The sequence below is a fragment of the Papio anubis genome, chromosome 9 (assembly GCF_008728515.1).
Source record: "Papio anubis isolate 15944 chromosome 9, Panubis1.0, whole genome shotgun sequence".
NCBI classification, from domain to species: domain Eukaryota; kingdom Metazoa; phylum Chordata; class Mammalia; order Primates; family Cercopithecidae; genus Papio; species Papio anubis.
In genome coordinates, this window is record NC_044984.1 from 109,267,140 (window position 1) to 109,285,354 (window position 18,215).

The 18,215-nt window shown below is 43.4% G+C and overlaps 2 long non-coding RNA genes across 3 annotated transcripts in view; one reads left to right on the plus strand and one right to left on the minus strand.

The window, feature by feature from the left end:
- The window catches only part of LOC108581127, a 173,416-nt gene that overhangs the window by 81,148 nt on the left and 74,053 nt on the right, over positions 1-18,215 (plus strand). The gene's annotated exons all lie outside the window — the stretch shown is intronic.
- LOC103876086 lies at positions 1,025-17,786 on the minus strand. Its single transcript, XR_635169.4, has 3 exons — positions 17,710-17,786; positions 13,933-14,238; positions 1,025-1,645 (listed from the first exon to the last, which is right to left on the minus strand). It is a non-coding gene; the product is annotated as an uncharacterized LOC103876086 (long non-coding RNA).

An 18,215-nucleotide genomic window follows, 5' to 3' on the forward strand; every position in this document is an offset into this window, starting at 1 on the left:
AAAATCCAAGCATGTTGATGATTATATGATCAATAACAGATGCAATTCATTGAATGTCTCCTATTTGACTAGGGTACAGACAATGTATTGACCATTATTCGTGCAATCCTATTCATTATCGTCACAGCTATAAGATATAGAAGTTATTAAGTCAACATCATAAACGTGGAGCTAAGACTCAGAGAGAATAAGAAACGTGCCAAAGATCACACAGGACGTAAATGTTACAGGTGGAATTTGAACATGTGCTCTCATCATGAGGCCCTGATTGGGATGATCAGGTGAGGTCCATGCTTAGAGCAGACCTGGAGTTTCTGGGTCTTTATAGGGGAATGTCTAAGTCTCACTTTCCCGGTGATTTATCCCTGTGAAGATTTTTGTCATCAGAAATGAAGTTGTCTTTCTTTTTAAGAAAAAGAAATGAGATTTCATTGCAGAATGGTTTCAATATATGTCTATGTTTACATCTATGTCCACATTCGTATCCACCCTATGTCCATACCCATACTTACACCTATTTTTATATCTTAACTTGCCTTAGATCAGGGCTTCTCAACTTTGCTACTATTGACATTTAGGGTTGGATAATTCTTTGTTGCTAGGGGCTGTCCTGGGCGTTATAGGATATTTAGCAGCATCTCTGGCCTCTACCCACAAGATGCCAACAGCACAATCCATCAGTTGTGACAACTAGACATTGTCAAATGCCTGCTAGGGAGCCAAATTACCATGTCCCTCCCCAACTGAGAACCACTGTCCAAGAGTAGCAACATGACAAAGTGGACCCTTGGTTTGGCTAACGCTCTAAGATCATAGATTTCAGAGGATCTCCAAATATCAGAGCAAGGTACTAAATCACTTAGGCAAGATTTCCCATGGAAGTCACTGAAAACCAGATAGTTGTCCTGATGGCCTTCACTCAAGAGGCAACTTAGAGAAGGCCCCTGCAAAGTGATATTGCAGAGCAAGCCTCCTTCACCCCCACTTGTAGCCCAAGACATGACTTCTTTCCTGATTTCTTCTTTCCATTTATTCTTGGCCTGTTCAGGAAGGAGATGGCAGCATCCATGGTTCTGTCATTTATCTTCTTAGTCATTTTGTTTATTACTCTACAAGCCACCCTGTTCCTATCTAATCAGGGGGCTGCTTCCTGTTTTTGTTCACTGCCATTCGCCCCACTGGGGTGATTTTTATCATCAAACAGTACGAAAATAGAATGTTAGGAATTGGCACCCTTCTCCTGTTGAGAGGCCATGAGGCTGGCCAGTTGGCTTGGGCAGAAGATACGGAAACAGCACAAGACCCAGGCATGCATTGTCTGCAGGACAAACACCCAAGTATGTCTCTAGTTCCCTTCACATGGACTCCTCTCAAAAAATAAAAATAATGATGCAATTTGTTTAAACCTGAAGACATGTATTTACAAGCACTTCATGGCCATTCTTCCTGGAGAGTGCAGGGAATTTTCATAGTTTGATGAATGGGTTCCGTCTGCCATCTGAAATATACTCAAAGGTGGGCATTCCCATTCAAGGGTGGCTCTCCACTTCCGTTTTGGTTCAATGCCTGTAGTCCGGAAGGAGCCTTGGTTCTCAGTAATACAGGAGAATGGAGGTGTGTGGGTGAGGACTCGGTGACTCCAGATCTGTGGAAGAGCAGGAAAACTCAATGACGTGAATGTCTTAAAAGAGTTTTTCTATAGGCCCAACAGTTTTGCTATTGCATGACCTTAGATGACTCACTAGATGCCTGATGGAAGAAAGGGGAGTAGTGCTCCAAATCTGTTCTATTAGTCTCCCTGTGTGACTTCTAATTCAAAGTGTTGAGTCAGTGCTTATGTGTCAAGCACCTATCGAGTGCCTGTCATAAGAAGAGCTGCTTTAGGGGAAGAGCAAGAAACAAGTCCAAGAAGGAAAAAGCATAGTTTCTATGTAGTGAATAGTTTCTTATTTTTCAAGACTCAGCCAATTTTCCATTTCTTGTACAGTTTCATTGACAAATGCTGCTTGTCCATTTCTTCTTATAAAATGACCCCAAGTTCAATATCCCAGTGATACCATTTATTACATGTCATTAGGATGCTGGCCTGTCACTCTACATGTATGTCTTACATGCCTTCACTTGCTATCCCAGACCCGTGGCAAACATGGTTAATTAATCAGCACGTTCTTTTCCCTGTTTATTGCTGTGGCCTTAGAATCCTTCCAGACAGCATCCCAAAGTAAAAAAATGCTACCTCCTTGTCCCCATTAGAAGCTTCATTCCATCAAACACTATTATCAGTCAAGCAAACAGCAAACTAGCTGAATGAATTCACACCAGCCTGCAAATAGCTCTTAACCTTTTCCTTTCTTTAGTGTTGCCAGATAAAATCCAGAACTCCCAGTTATGTTTCAATGTCAGGTGAACAATAAAGAAAAGAAAATTATTAGCTGTTCATCTGAATTTCATATTTAACTGGGAGTCCTATGTTTTTACATTTGAAATCTGGCATTGCTACTTAACATCCACTTTTAAAAACAGTATTGTGAGGCTTTAACCTATGTAAATCTGTGATGTTGCCATTTTAGGCCTGGGCGACAAAGAGGTGAGACTTTTACTAGTAGATGTTGGGAGGAGAAATAATTTAGGGCCTGCTGGAATAGGAAAAGAGAGCCTTGCTTTGTCCTGAAATTGCACCCCATCTCCCTACTCTGCCTATAGACAAGTAGCAGGTATGGAGACACATCAGGATTCAATAGCTTTTGCATGAATAACCCCTTCAACATTGCTTTGGGAATGGGAGCTGGAAAGACAACTTGTCTCTAGCCAAGTTATTCCATCACCAGTTCTATCTTTGAGGATGTGGATTTCGCAACCCCCCCCCCCCCCCCCACCCCCTGGAGACAGCTCAATGGTAAGGATCAAGTGGGAAGAAGAGGTGCATGACTGGAAGGGATCTTACAATATCTGTGCACAATTTAAGATGCTGAGAGCCAAGATGAAAACACCCCTCTGCGTCTGAGTGGGCTGTGTCCACACTGCCTTCTCAGACAGAGCTGGCAAAGACCAGCTTTACCTGTCATGTACAGGTGTAGCCTTCTTGCTTGCCCAGCAGATGAATGTTCAGATGAATGCACCCATGCCCTGCAAGGTGTACCATCCCCTGATTTTAAAGTATGCAGAGGAGGGCAGGTGCGCATGGCATTGGATAGCAGTTCTCCATCTCTGCCAGTAGTTCTCAAACTTTGCTGCACATTGGAGTCGCACGGAGAGGTCTTCTCAATCTTAATACTCAAGCTGCTCCCCAGACCAATCAAATCAGAATTCCTGGGGCTGGAGGCCAGGCATCCACATGACTTGAAGATCTCCTGGTGATTCCAATATGCAGTCAAGTTTGTGAGCGACTGGTCTATGTTTAACACATTTTTTCTGCTCCAGTGAACACATCCTCAGCTAGACATCCAGGGATATGACTGCGAGGCAGAAGTCGCCCTTCCTTGTCCGGCCAGGGGGAGGAAGATCGAGGAGGGAGGGGGTCCCCTCAGGATAGAGTCGCATTGTTTTGTATCAGTTTCTGGCTTTCTAGCTTGGCCACGCTGGCAGAACAAAGAAGGCTTCATGCAGACAAAAGCGCACTGTTTCACCTAATGAGGAACAGTTGAGAGGTCTGGAGACAGCACCCCATCAGTGCGGGACAGAGGGCGGCAGAAGAGAGGGTTGTCGGGCTGGCCTAATGAAGACCAGTTGAGAGGTGCCGGCCAGACACCAGACTCTCCTTTCTTTGTGAGCCCCCAACACCCTCCCCCGCTACCTCTCTGTCTCAAGAGGCTTGGCCTTGCTTCCAGAAACGGAGAGAGACATGCTTAGATTCATCTGTCACAGTGATGGATCCTGACCCCGTGACCTCTTGAGCCATGCCCTCCGGCCTCTGGATTTGACCTTTCCAAAGAGGCCCCAGTCTTCGGCCAGAAGGTCCCTATTGACTACCTGCTAGTGGCCACCTGCTGAAGCAGCCCCTGAGAAATTAAAGCCGGCAAATGGTTCACCAGGGACTCTTTGAGGCTTTGCAGGAGTGCTGTGTCCGGGGCCCATGAACCAATCTCTCTAATTATCTGCTGCAGGATGCCTTTTGACTTGCAGCTTCGATGAACTGCAGGGCTTTTAAAAAGCAGCACTGTGAGATCAAGAAAGAGGAAGAGAGTTTTAGCAGTGCCTTTGGGGTTCCCTCCTTGCTTTAAGAACTCCCTGGGAAGTACAGAACATGTGCAATTGGGTGAGCTGGGAGGAATTTGCTCTCCAACGACTCTAGCTTTCAGAAACACAGCCAGCTTCAACTGAAAACCCTACTTTTGGGCCTTTCCTGGAATGTAGCTCTACCAGCAGAACCTGAGCCCCTACCTAGGTCAATGTAGAGGTTATACCGTACAACATGGCCATTTTGTTTTTGTTTTTTGAGACAAGGTCTTGCTCTGTTGCTCAGGCTGGAGTGCAGTCACTTGATCTCAGCTCATTGCAACCTCCACCTCCTGGGTTCAAGTGATTCTCCCACCTCAGCCTCCCGAGTGGCTGGGACTACAGGTGCGCACCATCACACCTGGCTAATTTTTTTTTTTTTTTGTATTTTTGGTAGAGAGGTTTCACCATGTTGGCCAGGCTGGTCTCGAACTCCTAATCTCAAGTGATCTGCCTGCCTTGGCCTCCCAAAGTGCTGGGATTACAAGCATGAGCCACTGCACCTGGCCAACATTGCCATTTTGTGGATTAAAAATTATCCAATATTGACAATTTCATATAGTTTAAGCTAATAACTGAATTTGGGTAAATTCTGTCTTCTCCAAATAAGGAAACGTGATGGTATATCAGTTATCTATTGCTATATAACACATTGCCCCCAAACTTTGAGGCTTAACACAGCAAACATTTGTCATCTCAGTTTCTAAGGGTCAGAAATTCAGGAGTGGCTTAGCTGGGTGGATTTGGCTCAGTGTCTAGGTTGCAGTCAGGATGTCACCCAGGGCTGCAGTCATCTGAAGGCTCAACTGGGGCTGGAGAATCTACTTCCAAGATGGCACCCTCATATGGCTGCTGGAAGGAGTCCTCAGTTCCTCACTAAATGGGCCTCTCCCACAGTGGCTTGAGCATTTTCATAACATGGCCACTGGCTGTTTCCCTCAGAATAAATGATGCAAGACAGAAAGCAAGGAGGAACTGTATTGCCTTTTATGACCTAGTCTTGGAAGTCACTTCTGACATTTCCACAATAACCTATTGGTTTTGCAGGTCGGCCCTATTAAGCATAAGAGAGGAGTATAAAAGTGTGTGAGTACCAAAAGGCAAGACTCATTTTGGAGGCCACCCAGGAGGGACCTTGTTTACCACCCTCCTCTGCAACATAACAATTTACTGATCCTGTGGCTACTTTCCACACTTCCTGATACATTTTGGTATTATCTGAAGGGTGAGTCTCTTTGCCACCTCCCTCCTCCTCCCTCCACCATATTAAACAGGAATCTGGCTGGCCAGGAGGTCTGAAAACTTGCAACTTGGGAAGTAGCAGGAACAGAGAGTGCTGGCAAGCACAAATGTCCTTTGCTGTTCAACCTCCATGATTTTGGTGCCCACATCCTCATTTAAGAGAATTTCAAGACTATGACAAGAGGAACATTGGTACAGCATTCATTTTGTAATTGATTTATTTGATATAGACCTCCCAAGAAGCTCTAGCTTTTACATTTTCTCATCAGTAATTATGTATAATTCACCTACCATGCACATAACAAGATAGTTATAGCTGCTACTATTTACTCATTGTTTACTGGGTGCTGGACCCCTGACTAAGGGCTTTACTTATCTTACCTCATTTGATTCTCATAAGCTTTGGAACGTAGGCATTATGATTTTTTTAGTTTATAGTGAGAGAGATTCAGAAATGTTGAAACTTTTCCACTCTCACATGGCTACTAGGCTAAGATTTGAAAGCATATTTGTAAAATTGGAGTCTGAGTTTATAACCATGATAATGAATGAGTTTGAATATAGGAGTGGCAGAGGCTGAAATAGACATCCACTGTGTTGGTTCATTTTGGGTTGCTATAAAGGAATACCTGAGACTGGGTAATTTATAAAGAAAAGAGGTTCATTTGGTTCATGGCTCCACAGGCTGTACAAGCATGGCACTAGCAACTGCTTGGCTTCTGGTTAGGACTAGTGAGGAACTTTTACTCATGGCAGTAGGTGAAGGGGGAGCAAGTGTGTCACATGGCAAGAGAGAGGGTGCAAGAGAGAGATGGAGGGGTGCTACACTCTTCTAAACAACCAGTTCTCACATAAGCTAATAGAGGGAGAACTTACTCATTACTACAAGGAGGGCAACAAGTCATTCATGAGGGATCCACCCCCATGATCCAAACACTTCCCACTATGCCCACATTGGTAATCAAATTTCAACATGAGATTTGGAGGAGACACCTATTCAAATCATATCTCCCCTAACATCCACTCCACACTATGGCCCAGTGAGTGCAGGATTGGTTTCTGCTGTAGCATTGCAGGTTGGGTTCTTTGGAAGCTAATTCTGAGATGGAAATTATCATGCAGGATATTTTTTAGGGAGCGTTCTTGGGATTGACACTTTTGGAAGAGATGAAAGAAACCAGGGTCACGTGGAGGTAGAGGCTGGGCTTCAATGCAGTCCCAGGGATGCCCTCAGGCAACCCTACGGGGTGTTAGGGAGCTGAGATGCCCCTTCAAAGATGTCCCAAGTTGAAGTGAGAAGTCTGGTCTCGTTCCCTTGTGTTGACCAGTCACTGACTGCCCTCCTTGGAAATCCCCAAAGAGAGTGAGTATCTGTGGATAACCCATCAGCAGAACTCCTAATAATGGTGGGGATAAATTCTTTATTTGTGAACGGGATCACAGCATTCTGTATCAGCTTCTAATCTAATTGAGAAAGTCACACATACTTACAGAACAGACTCACAGAGGTACATGGAGACACATACACACTCTCCCATACTCATTGTCATCAATTCCAGGCAGCAGTAGAGGATAAGTTCAGCTACAGGAACTTAGATAACTGTTTAGAGGAGGGGAGAAAATGCATTTGAGAATTTCACAGAAATTTATTTCCTCTGAACTTCCCCGATTATCAGTGTTAAACCCTTCTACCTCTGCCTTCAGCATAGTTCCATCCGACTGATAAGCAGAATAGCAATATGCATGGTACACAATGCAACAATATATACAGATTCACAGCAGAACACACACAATATTGTACACCTACATACAAACACAATTCACTCACGGACATACCCTCAAGTGTGCACAATATCCATATACACATATGCACATATTCACAGCACACACTCATTTAAACACAACGCATAGCCACACACCCCCAAAGTGCCTGCATACATACACAAATATAGACAGTGAAGTTTGTCTAAAGTCAGCAAGATAATTTGATGAACATAAAATTATCTTTGAAAACTCTATTAAATCGCCACACTATGAAAGACATGTGGGGAACCGGACAAGTTATGGGAACAACAGAGACAGATCTTATGCCCTCTGTGTAGGGTAAATTGTTTATTAAACAGAGTGGTGAGCAGAGATCTGCCTATATTATTTACTATTCTCACTCTTCTCTCTCCCTTTCTCTCTCAATAGTTGAGTTTATGTCAGATAAATATTCCTCTACAACATCACATTATCCGGACACAAACAATACACACACACACACACATACACACACACACACACACCCCTCATAAATGGATTTTTGAGAATTCCAGCAAAGATGGAAGCCAAGAATTTCTTCCTTTCCTGTTGGACTTTTCCTTCATCCCAGTTCCAAGTCATCAGTGAAGACTTCCCGTCACACACCCCCAACCTCCCCCACTCATGGAGTGAAGAGCCTGATGCTGTCCTCACCACCTTCACATTGGTCGCCAAGTCTACGAGCCTGGTTGTCAATAAGAAGAGAGTGTGGAAGGAGATTTCCAGGCCCAGTGAAGCCCTCCGTATTAATTGCCAGCCAGCCTCTTACCCCAGGAGCAAACACTTTGTAGTCTGAAGGGGCCATCTCAGATCAAACAGGGTTACCTCCTCAACTTCACTCGTAATTGGAACAGCGCTTTCTTTTCCTGAAGCAGTTAATTCTTTTCCTCCCTTTCCCCGAACTCTCTCTTTGCTTGTTCAACTTCTGTTGTTTTGAGCAGAGAACCCCGTCCCCATGACTGTGTCACTCCCCTTCTCTGGAAGGTCCATCTGTGCTGGGGGCAGCCCATCTGCACATTCACCCTTCATCTGTCATCAAGGGCTTCCTTCCATCCCCAAGTCCCATTTTGATATTCTCCTGCTTCACTACAGCCCATAACTCTCAGGCAAGTGGATTAACATGGTGATTTATCTGCAAAATTCCTTGAGTGAGGGATGAGGAGGGAGGAAGCCCAAGAGAGACCCTTGTCCCTGAATATTGAGTGGTTATTCTGTACACTAATAAATGATAAAACAAGCTCTGAGGTTTGGGGTAGGGGGAGGTGATGGAACGGTTTGGGTTCAGTAAGGGGATTCTCGAAAGTTCCAAGATTTCCTCTGCCCAAGCTATATAAATAACCTGGCCCATTTTGGTTGGTGATCTCACTCTCAGATTACCCAGTGCTACCCCAACTCACTCTTCTTATTTCAGAGCCCCCTGACTGGTATGGTGATGCCTGGTGGTTTCATTAGTAACCACTTGGCCATACTTAGGAACAGCATTGAACAGAACACCAAAGGAACTGTCTTCCTGTTCCACCATCAAGGTGGGGGTGAGGGAGAAAATAGGAAGAAGAGACGGAAACAGAAAGTGTGACCAGTATCTCTCCCTGGCCTCAGCTGGGCTATGATAGTCTGAGATTAATATGCCTAAGGATTCCATATTAATAATGAATAACCCTATTTATTCACAACCTGTACCTCCTTCTGTTGTGGGTGCCTTTTCTACTTGTTGGGAAGTGATAATCCAATGACACCCACTCTCCTTGAATGGTTTAGATTCTCATGCCATCTGTAAGCCAGCCAGTCTAGACCAAGGGCACAGTTTGCTAATGTAACACAAAAAGGGGCCAAGACATGCTTTCACACCTCTCTCTAGCCCTCCACTTAATTTTGGCATTTCAAGGACTCCAGAACATTAGGGAGGAGGAAGGTGGCAATGCCGTTGTACATAATAAAAGTGCAGAGGAATGTCTGGAGCAAGATGATGACCTCTGAGTTGTGTGGCTCCTAATCCCAGTTTAGACACAAGTTAGGAGACTCCCTAAAAAAGTGATGTGCACTTTACTGGGGGAGGACTGAGTCCTCCGTGAATATCCATCCTGTGGGACCTGTGTTATTCCTGTTGAATTATCTAGAAGTTGCAGGAGCTTGGGAAGCTGAGATGAGAGAATAAAAATAATGAGTGGGAGAATAAAAATAAGCATGTGACAGGGAGTAGAGAAATTGGTCAGGTGGTGATAGAAACAAAGCCCTTCATCTTCTCTAAGTTCCAGCAGTTGGCTCAAAAGACTTCAGGGTAATATTCTGAAATGAAGCTCAGAGTTCAGCAAAGAGTCCTTGCTGCAGGGTTTTTTAATCCCCCATGGTTTACCCTTCTCCACTTAAAGTACCCCTGCCCCGCACTGCCCTTTATTGCCTCTGTTTCTAAAGGGTGTCAACAAGCCATTGGAGATCAATACACATTAGTCCATCTGTTTTCACTTTGAGGTGCCACATTCAGCATATGTCTTGCAATTCTTCTGATTGATTACTCTAAGCACTGACAGTTTGACTTTGAGTTGGAGTTCTCTTCCCTTATCTACGGTTATAGTTTAACTTGTAGTCAACCAAGTTTTCCATAACAGCTCTGGTTATTAAAGACCATTTTTGGTCAAATCAGAGAGTTAAGTCGCACACTTCCATCCCAAAGCATTGCACCATGGGGATGTTCTCTAGCCCCTCAAGTTTGTTCATCACTTTTTATTACTAGCTACCCAAAGTCTGGCCCAATGCAAATCCATTTATTTATACACATTTATATCTACACAACTGTTCTACCTTCTCGACGTGGCCAGATGCCAGTGTCACCAGTTGAATTTGGAAGATCAACCGGTGCACAATGAAATGAGGTGAAGACTAAATTCAGTCTGTGGCCCCTCCAAATGCATCAAGTTAGTTATTGATGAGCAGACTTTGGAGGGCACGAGTAACTGTGCTCCAATAAGCAATATTTTCTATATACATATATATATTATAATTTTATAGTACGAACTGTCTCCCACTGTCCCAGCCATTAATTCCTGAATAAGAAAGACATGGGATCAGATGACTGGGATTTGGGAGATTTCAATAGTTGAGTTTGTGGATGCAAAAGTACAAATTACTGAAGGCTGGCCAAAACCACATCATGAAACCCCTAATTACTCATGCCGCCGAGTGGCATTTTAGCACAGATAATACACACATGAATATCCAAGATGTCATTTATCTTTGGTTTTGGATTATGTGCTATGACTGTTTCTTTTTGCATCATATTTTCCACATTCAATATTATTATTATTATCATTATTATTAACTTTACATAACCTCACAGCATTGCAGAATTGCAGAGATAGAAGAGAATTGGTGGATTAGTTGGTCTCATAATTTTCAAACTGTTTATTGAAGATTCAATGTCCTGGAAAGAAGCCCTGGGGAGTAACGGAGGGACAATTGGGGATGCAGGTCCCTTGTTATACAGATTGCAAACTGAGTCCCAGGGAGGCAGTGAGACCTCATAAGCTGGTTAGTGTCACAGCTGGTACTAGAACCTTGATCTTCTGGTTCTTAGAAAAAACAAGTATCTATGGTTTTAAGGTTTAAGACAATCATTTCAAAAATGCAAACCAATCTCAAAACCTAATAAAATTCATAGAGCTTTGAAAGATTTGGTCCAAGAATCACAGCAAAAATATTTGAAACACAAAATGTCTAATAGTGGTTTTAGACATTTGAGTTATCATCTATTTTACTCTATCAAAACTGGTCTGCAAATGTGGGGTTAGAAAAATACAGTGATCAGGCAGGGCACAGTGGCTTATGCCTGTAATCCCAGCACTTTGGGAGGCCAAGGAGGGAGGATCACCTGAGGTCAGGAGTTTAAGACCACCCTGGACAACATGGTGAAACCCTGTCTCTACCAAAAATACAAAAATTAGCCGGGCATGGTGGCAGGCGCCTATAATCCCAGCTACCAGGGAGGCTGAGGCAAGAGAATCAGTTGAACCTGGAAGGCGGAAGTTGCACTGAGCCAAGATCGCACCACTGCACTCCAGCCTAGGTGACAGAGCAAGACTCTGTCTAAAAAAAAAAAAAAGAAGAAGAAAAATATAGGATCAAGTGTGTCAGCCAAACTGCTGACCAGTGCTGAGCAGTGCAGTGTGTTTCTGTGTATGTGTGTGTGTGTATGTATGAAGTATGTGTCTGTTTGGTAGGTGTTTGTTTATGTGCATATGACGTGTGTGGACTGTGTGTGAGTGGAGTGTGTGAGTGGTATGTGTGTCTGTAGGGTGTGGATGTTAAGTGTATGGCAGTGTGAGTGATACATGTACGTATAGAGTATGTGTGTTACGTTTGTGGGTATGCACATGCAGTGTGACTATGTGTGTGATATGTGTGTCTGTAAGGTGTGAATGCTAAGTATGTGCATGGCTGTGTGTACATGTGTTTGTAGGGTATATGTGTGTTATGTGTATGGGTATGTACATGCAGTGTAACTATGTAATGCATATGTGTTTGTGTGTGGTGTGCATGTGTGTCTGGGTGGAAGGTGTGTGTGAGTGTGTGTGTGTATACCTGAGCATGTGTGTTGTGTATATTTCTACATGGTTCTTTTGTGTTTGAGTGTGGTGTCTGGAAATGAAGTGTGTGAGATACGTGTGTGTGCGGTGTGGATGTATGTTATGTGTATAGGTATGTGTTTGTGAATCTTTGTGTATAGTGTGTGTAGTGTGGGGGTCTTGGGGGGTGCATGTGTGTGTGTGAGAGAGGAGAGAAAAATTCAGAGACACACTGAAAAACATAAAAACAGAATGTCACAGACAGACAGAAAAAGATTTGTGGCCAGGCGTGTGGCTCATGCCTGTAATCCCGGCACTTTGGGAGGCCGAGGTGGGTGAATCACAAGGTCGGGGGTTCAAGACCAGCCTGGCCAAGATGGTGAAACCCTGTCTCTACTAAAAATACAAAAATTAGCCGGGTGTGGTGTCAGGCACTGGTAATCCCATCTACCCAGGAGGCCGAGGCAGATAATTGCTTGAACCTGGGAGGCAGAGGTTACAGTGAGCCAAGACTGTACCACTGCACTCCAGCCTGGGTGACAGAGTGAGACTCCATCTCAAAAAAAAACCAAAAACCAAAAACAACAAAACAACAAAAAACAAACAAAAAAAGATTTGTAATAGTCCCTAAATGATAAAAATAAAAACTCCCTCCTAACTCTGAAGAGAGAAGGATCAAGATTCCTGTCCTGGCTCCACTGCATACTGGTGCAAGATTTAGGGCAAGACATGCCACATCTTCACGGTATGACTTCCTCTTCAGTAAAATGCATAAATAATACAATATCTTTCTGGGACACTTGTGTTGAGAATTTCATGAGATAATATACAGAAAGTGTTTCAGAGAATGTCCAACACATACTTAGGTGTTTAAGAAATGGGAGCTATTATTATTGTTATGATTATTTTAATTGTATCTATTTTTATTCCTATTATTTTTATTTATATATATATATATATTGAGATGAATTCTTGGTCTGTCACCCAAGCTGGAGTGCAATGGCGTGAACTTGGCTCACTGCAACACCCACCTCGCAGATTCAAGCATTTCTCCTGCCTCAGCCTCCCAAGTAGCTGGGATTACAGGGAACTGCCATCATGCCTGGCTAATTTTTTGTGTGTGTTTTTAATAGAGACGGGGTTTCACCATGTTGGTCAGGCTAGTCTCAAACTCCTGACTTGAAGTCATCCACCCACCTTGGCCTCCCAAAGTGCTGAGATTATAGCCACTGCCCCCGGCCTTATTACTATTATTACTCAATTATATGCCACTTGTTCAAAATTGAAAATTTCCCACAAGGTAGACTGTTTTCCAGCCCCCACCACTTACTCTTTTATTTGCTGGCAAGGTGTTTCTAGAATTATTTGACTTTCTATAAAAGTCTCCAAATATTTCAGGAGTAATTTTCAAGTACAAGAACTTCTCAAATGTAGGATGCCATTGCTGTCATTGTGTTGATTTTTGAGAAAATAAATAAATACCAAAACAATGCAAGGAATGGTCACCATATCCCGAGTTTCCAGATGCATGATCTTCTCTCAGTGAAAGGAATGAAATTCTTTGTTCATCTTTCAGACTTGGCTTATTAAAGTAATTTCCACCAAGTTGTTTCTGACAGTTAATAAGGAGCATTTTAATTCACAGAGGAAACAGAGGAAAGGGGAAGGAAGCAAATATCTGCCTTCTATAAATCAGACTCTTTAAGGCATTGATTTCATTAAATATTTAAAATCCAATGATGTTTGGATTAGCGTCTCCATGTTACACAGCAGGACAGTGTGACTTCAGGAGATGATAAAATTTCCTGTCTAATGTGACACAGCCAGAAAATGGCAGAGTGAAGCCACGCTGCTTGGGCCCACCCAAGAATTTAGTCTTCTCAGCCAAGAGCATTAAGAAAAATAACAAACAAAAGAGGTGGCATGATTCCATCCAGAAAAGATGGTAGCACCTGAAAATCCAGAATTTTCAGAGTGTGGTTCCATAGGCAGCTTAAAGGGAACACGATGGCCCACCCCCAGTATGGCTTGGTTCACTTTCCTTGTCTTCTCCACAGACCAGCAGAAGACCCCACCAGAGATAAAGCTCAGAATGTACAAATCCAAAATTTACCCAGCCCAGGAACATCCAGAGACCAATAACTTCCTTGTCTCCCAATCTGGCTGTCTCCTTTCCTTTGGTAACCACCTCAGTTGTTTTCGTTTCTCATTTCTTTTTCTTGCATGTAGCCCTTGGCTTGTTTCCATGACACCCAGCTTCTAAATAGAAGCAATGTGAGATTTTCTGCTATAGCAACATTCCTTGGGTGTTAAAGTTGCTTTGTTTTGAAAAGGCTGATGGTGGCTTAGCCACAGAAGAATGAACATGATGCTTTGGCTCCTTGCTGGGGAGGCGCCCGTGGGACGGTGTCACCTGTCACTGGGAGACAAAGAAAAGTCGTGCTCTGTCACTCTTTGGGTGGCAATTCTGTTGAAGTCACTAACCCTGCTTGCTCAAATTCTGCATCTGCGTCTGATGGGGTGCAGGCTCTTTTAGGGTTCTTTTCCAGATGTCTTTTGTGAATGCCACCCTCTGAGACAGAGATATGGGGTTTTAGGATACCTGCTTCAGTGACTTTTATGACTTCATCTTTCTGCTTGCTGCTTTTGAGAAAATGGGCTTCACACAATAGCGAGATTTATGACTCTCCCTAGCAGCTTTCACAGAAAGAGTGAGCAGAATGAATGAGGAAACGTCTTTTCTCTTCTTGCCCATATCAGAATTTCGGGGTGTGAAGACTGCGTGCTGAGTCTTCTTGTTTATAAACCTACCTTCCATGAGCCTTCAGATAAAGGAGAACTAGTTTTATTTAAAGCAAGCTAATAGTGTTAATTATGAGAAATATGATAAAGTTTCTTTTTAAATCCTAGTGATTAGCAAAAGACCAATACTGAAATTACAAAGAAAATTCTAGAATCTTCCTTGGTGACACTCAATTCATGTGTAATCCAAATACCCAAACATTTGGTATTGCATTCTACAATTATTTGTCAAATGCCTGCTACACATTAGGCATTGTGATAAGCAGTAGATACACAAGAACAAACCAGATAGGCATGGTTTCTCAGGGTGTTGATAAGCTACTGGGGAGGACAGACACCTAGACTCTATACAAGAAATTTGGTCTAATGAAGAGAGGGTCCTAACTCACTGGAGATCAGTGAGAGTGCTCAGGATGAAGTGATGTTCAGAGACTCCTGTACCTTGTCCTCTTTCTCCATTGTGTTGGGCCCAAGCTTAAATAGCAACATCTGAAAGTTTAATTCTCTAACCCAGAAGATTCCATGATCATGAAGGTGATGATAAACCCTTTCAGCTCGGGACCATCCATCATATCATGACACTCAGAGGTGATGTCAAATCTTTGATATCAAATTCTCTTTGAAGTTCATTTTCTGTCATGACATGGTTGTTGCGTCTAGGTCTATCTTTCTATTTTATATATGAGAGAATTCAGTAATGGAGGAGTGTGTGTCTTTATTTATTTTTCTTTTCTGTAGCTTAGATCTTGGTTACAAAATAACTGTAATGTAGCCTATTAACCACACTTTATTGTAGGATTTTAAGAGCTACAAGGAGGTATTCAATCCTCCCACATTTTTGCTCACTTATAGGAAGAAAGGATGGACACTTTCATTATTGCTGTTATCAGAAGAAAAAAATAAAAAATACTTTTGTTCCTCATTCTTGAAGCCATTTAAGATTTTGAATACCTACGCACAGGGAAAAAACCTACCATGAATTAGTAGATAATAGCGAAGTATATTCCACATGCCATGTAACCAAACATTTGTATCAAATATCCATATGCCTTTGGGAAAGTTGCCTCCTCTTTTTGTACCTAATTTTGTAATTGTGAAATCAGGAAGATTCACTAGATAATCTCAAAATTTATTTCTACTTCTAAAATTTGAAGTCCATGCTTTAGACTTTAACACATCTCCTGACATTAAGATATTCTAAGTCCTAGCCCAGAGGCACTTCCAAATGGCTTTTGATGTATAACACCAGATAAGGCAACTGAATTTTAAAATATGACCTTAAGTAAAGTTACAAAGAAAACCCTTAAACAGCTCCATCTCTGAGGTTCCATCCTCTCTTAGAAGACTGAGATGTCCTCCTGTAATCCAGGGTGTGAAAATATTCCAGGGGATGCTTTGGGAGACAGGCAAGAGAAGGTAGAGAGGGAGAGATGAGGACTTGTCAAAGTAGACACCAATGAATGTGCAATCATTGACTGACTGAATGGGTCAGTTGACAAATGGATGAAGTTTTTATCTCTAATCTGGGAAGTGATTCAGTCACCAAAGTGGAATAAGGAAATCCTTCTCTACTAAGATGGAACAAGTGCTAAAAGTGGTATTCAAAGCACTGGTTTGAAATCCTGCCCCCTCCTGACATATATACACTTGCTATATAACCTTGGTGGGTTTAAGTAATTTCTATGACCTTCAGATGATGATGATAATGATGATGATGATTAGAGGTAGGGTCTTGCTATGTTGTCCAGGCTGGTCTTGAACGTCCAGCCTCAAGCAGTCCTCCTGACTCAGCCTCCTGAGTATCTGGGATTATAGGCCACTGTGTCCAGTCTTCAGATTATTAAATTGGTAGAGTTTTTTTGTGAGAATGCAATGAGATCATATATTTAAGAGTTATTGGCTCATAGTGCATGCTCAATGAAAATGTTGAGTCTAATTAGAATAATGATTTTGCTATGGTCTGAAAATTTGTGTCCCCTCCAAATTCATATGTTGAAATCCTAAGCCCCAAGGTAAAAATGTTGGGACATAGGGCCTTTGGGAAGTTATTAAGTTGGGAGAGGACAGTACTCATGAAGAGGATTAGTGCCTTTGTTAAAGAGCCCCAAGGGAGCTCATTTGTCCCTTCGGCCAAATGAAAGTATAGCAAAAAGATGGCTGTCTATAAATCAGGAAGTGGCCCTCACCAAACACTGAATCTGTGGGTACCTTGATTTTGGACTTCTGGTCTCCAGAACTGTGGGAAGTAAATTTCTGTTGCTTATAAGCTGTGCAATTTAAGGTGGTTTATTATAGCAGCCCGAATGCAGGGAGATTTCTTCACTCAAACTCCCTGAGAAGCAGTGGAACAACTTGGTAGTAAAAGTAGCTAACAATGGGAGCAGCCAGTTCATGTTTATTCAAATGTACTGCACCCTCTCTCTCACCTCACACTTCTTTCAAGTCTTCCCATGTACACTCTGCCTTTCTTGAGATCAGATGCTGTCCCCTGTACTTGAGCACTCTTCCCTCACTTCTTTTACCTAGTGAGCTCTTATTTTTATTCTCCAGGCCTCAATTTACGTATCTCCAGCTTTCTCTAAGATTCCCTCCCTGCCCTCCCCAACCAAGCCCAGGCTACCACCCGCAGTGTGATCTCCTGCACCCTCTACGTGCCCTCCTTAGAACTCGTAACCCGCCATGTTGCTACTGTCTGTCCCACACCTCTCTTCCCCACCAGACCTTAAGGAAAAGAAGGACCAAGCCTGGATGTTGCCACTGTTGAATCTCCAGTACTCATTCCGGTTTTAGAAGAGACCAGACCCTCAACACATACGTACTGGTTGAGGAAAGAGAGGCCTTCTGAGTACCATAGGAAGAGAGTCTAGGGAGGTGAGTACAAAATGGCAGCCACACTTTCCTCACAAGGGGGAAGAGATTCCTTGGCCTGCAGACCTTTGTCCCCTCTCCAGCCACCCCTGAAGATTCCATTCCAAGCCCTGGCACCATCAGAGAGTGAACTCTTTGATGGAGGCTTCCCACTTGCAGCAGAGAAGGCCCTCCCCTCCACCCACAGAAGGCCTCCTTCTCCCAGCTCCCCGGGCCTCACTCCTTGTGTGGTGCCTCCCGTCCATTTTCAGTCTGGGGCTGCGTCTGCTCTTGGAGTCAGGAGGGGAATGTCTGCGCCTTCTGCGGAGACACAGCGAGGGAACATGACGTTTCCCTCTGGCCCCAACGCTGAGCGTCATTGGTGTTGGCCTGAGATCAAAGCCGCTGTTCCATTTTTAACCTCGGTAGGGCCCCACCTCACCCTGAGCATGTGTTCCTGACATTTCATTGTGAGCCAGGGGAATAAACAAAACCCACCCCCTGAGTCTAGCGAAGGACGCCTTCGGGGAGCTCTGAACTCGGCGAGGCAGATCAGTGCTTTTCCCACCGAGGGCCCCCCTTGTGCGCTGCGGTTTTTCCTGAGCTTACATGACACCACCGTAAGGGAGATGGATGGCTTTATTTTTGTGCAGAACAAATGTGCAGATGGTGACCCCCGACCAACAAAAAGAAAAAAACTTAGCGTGCAGAGGCAAGGGAGGAGGAGGCAAGGGGAGTCCATGTTGG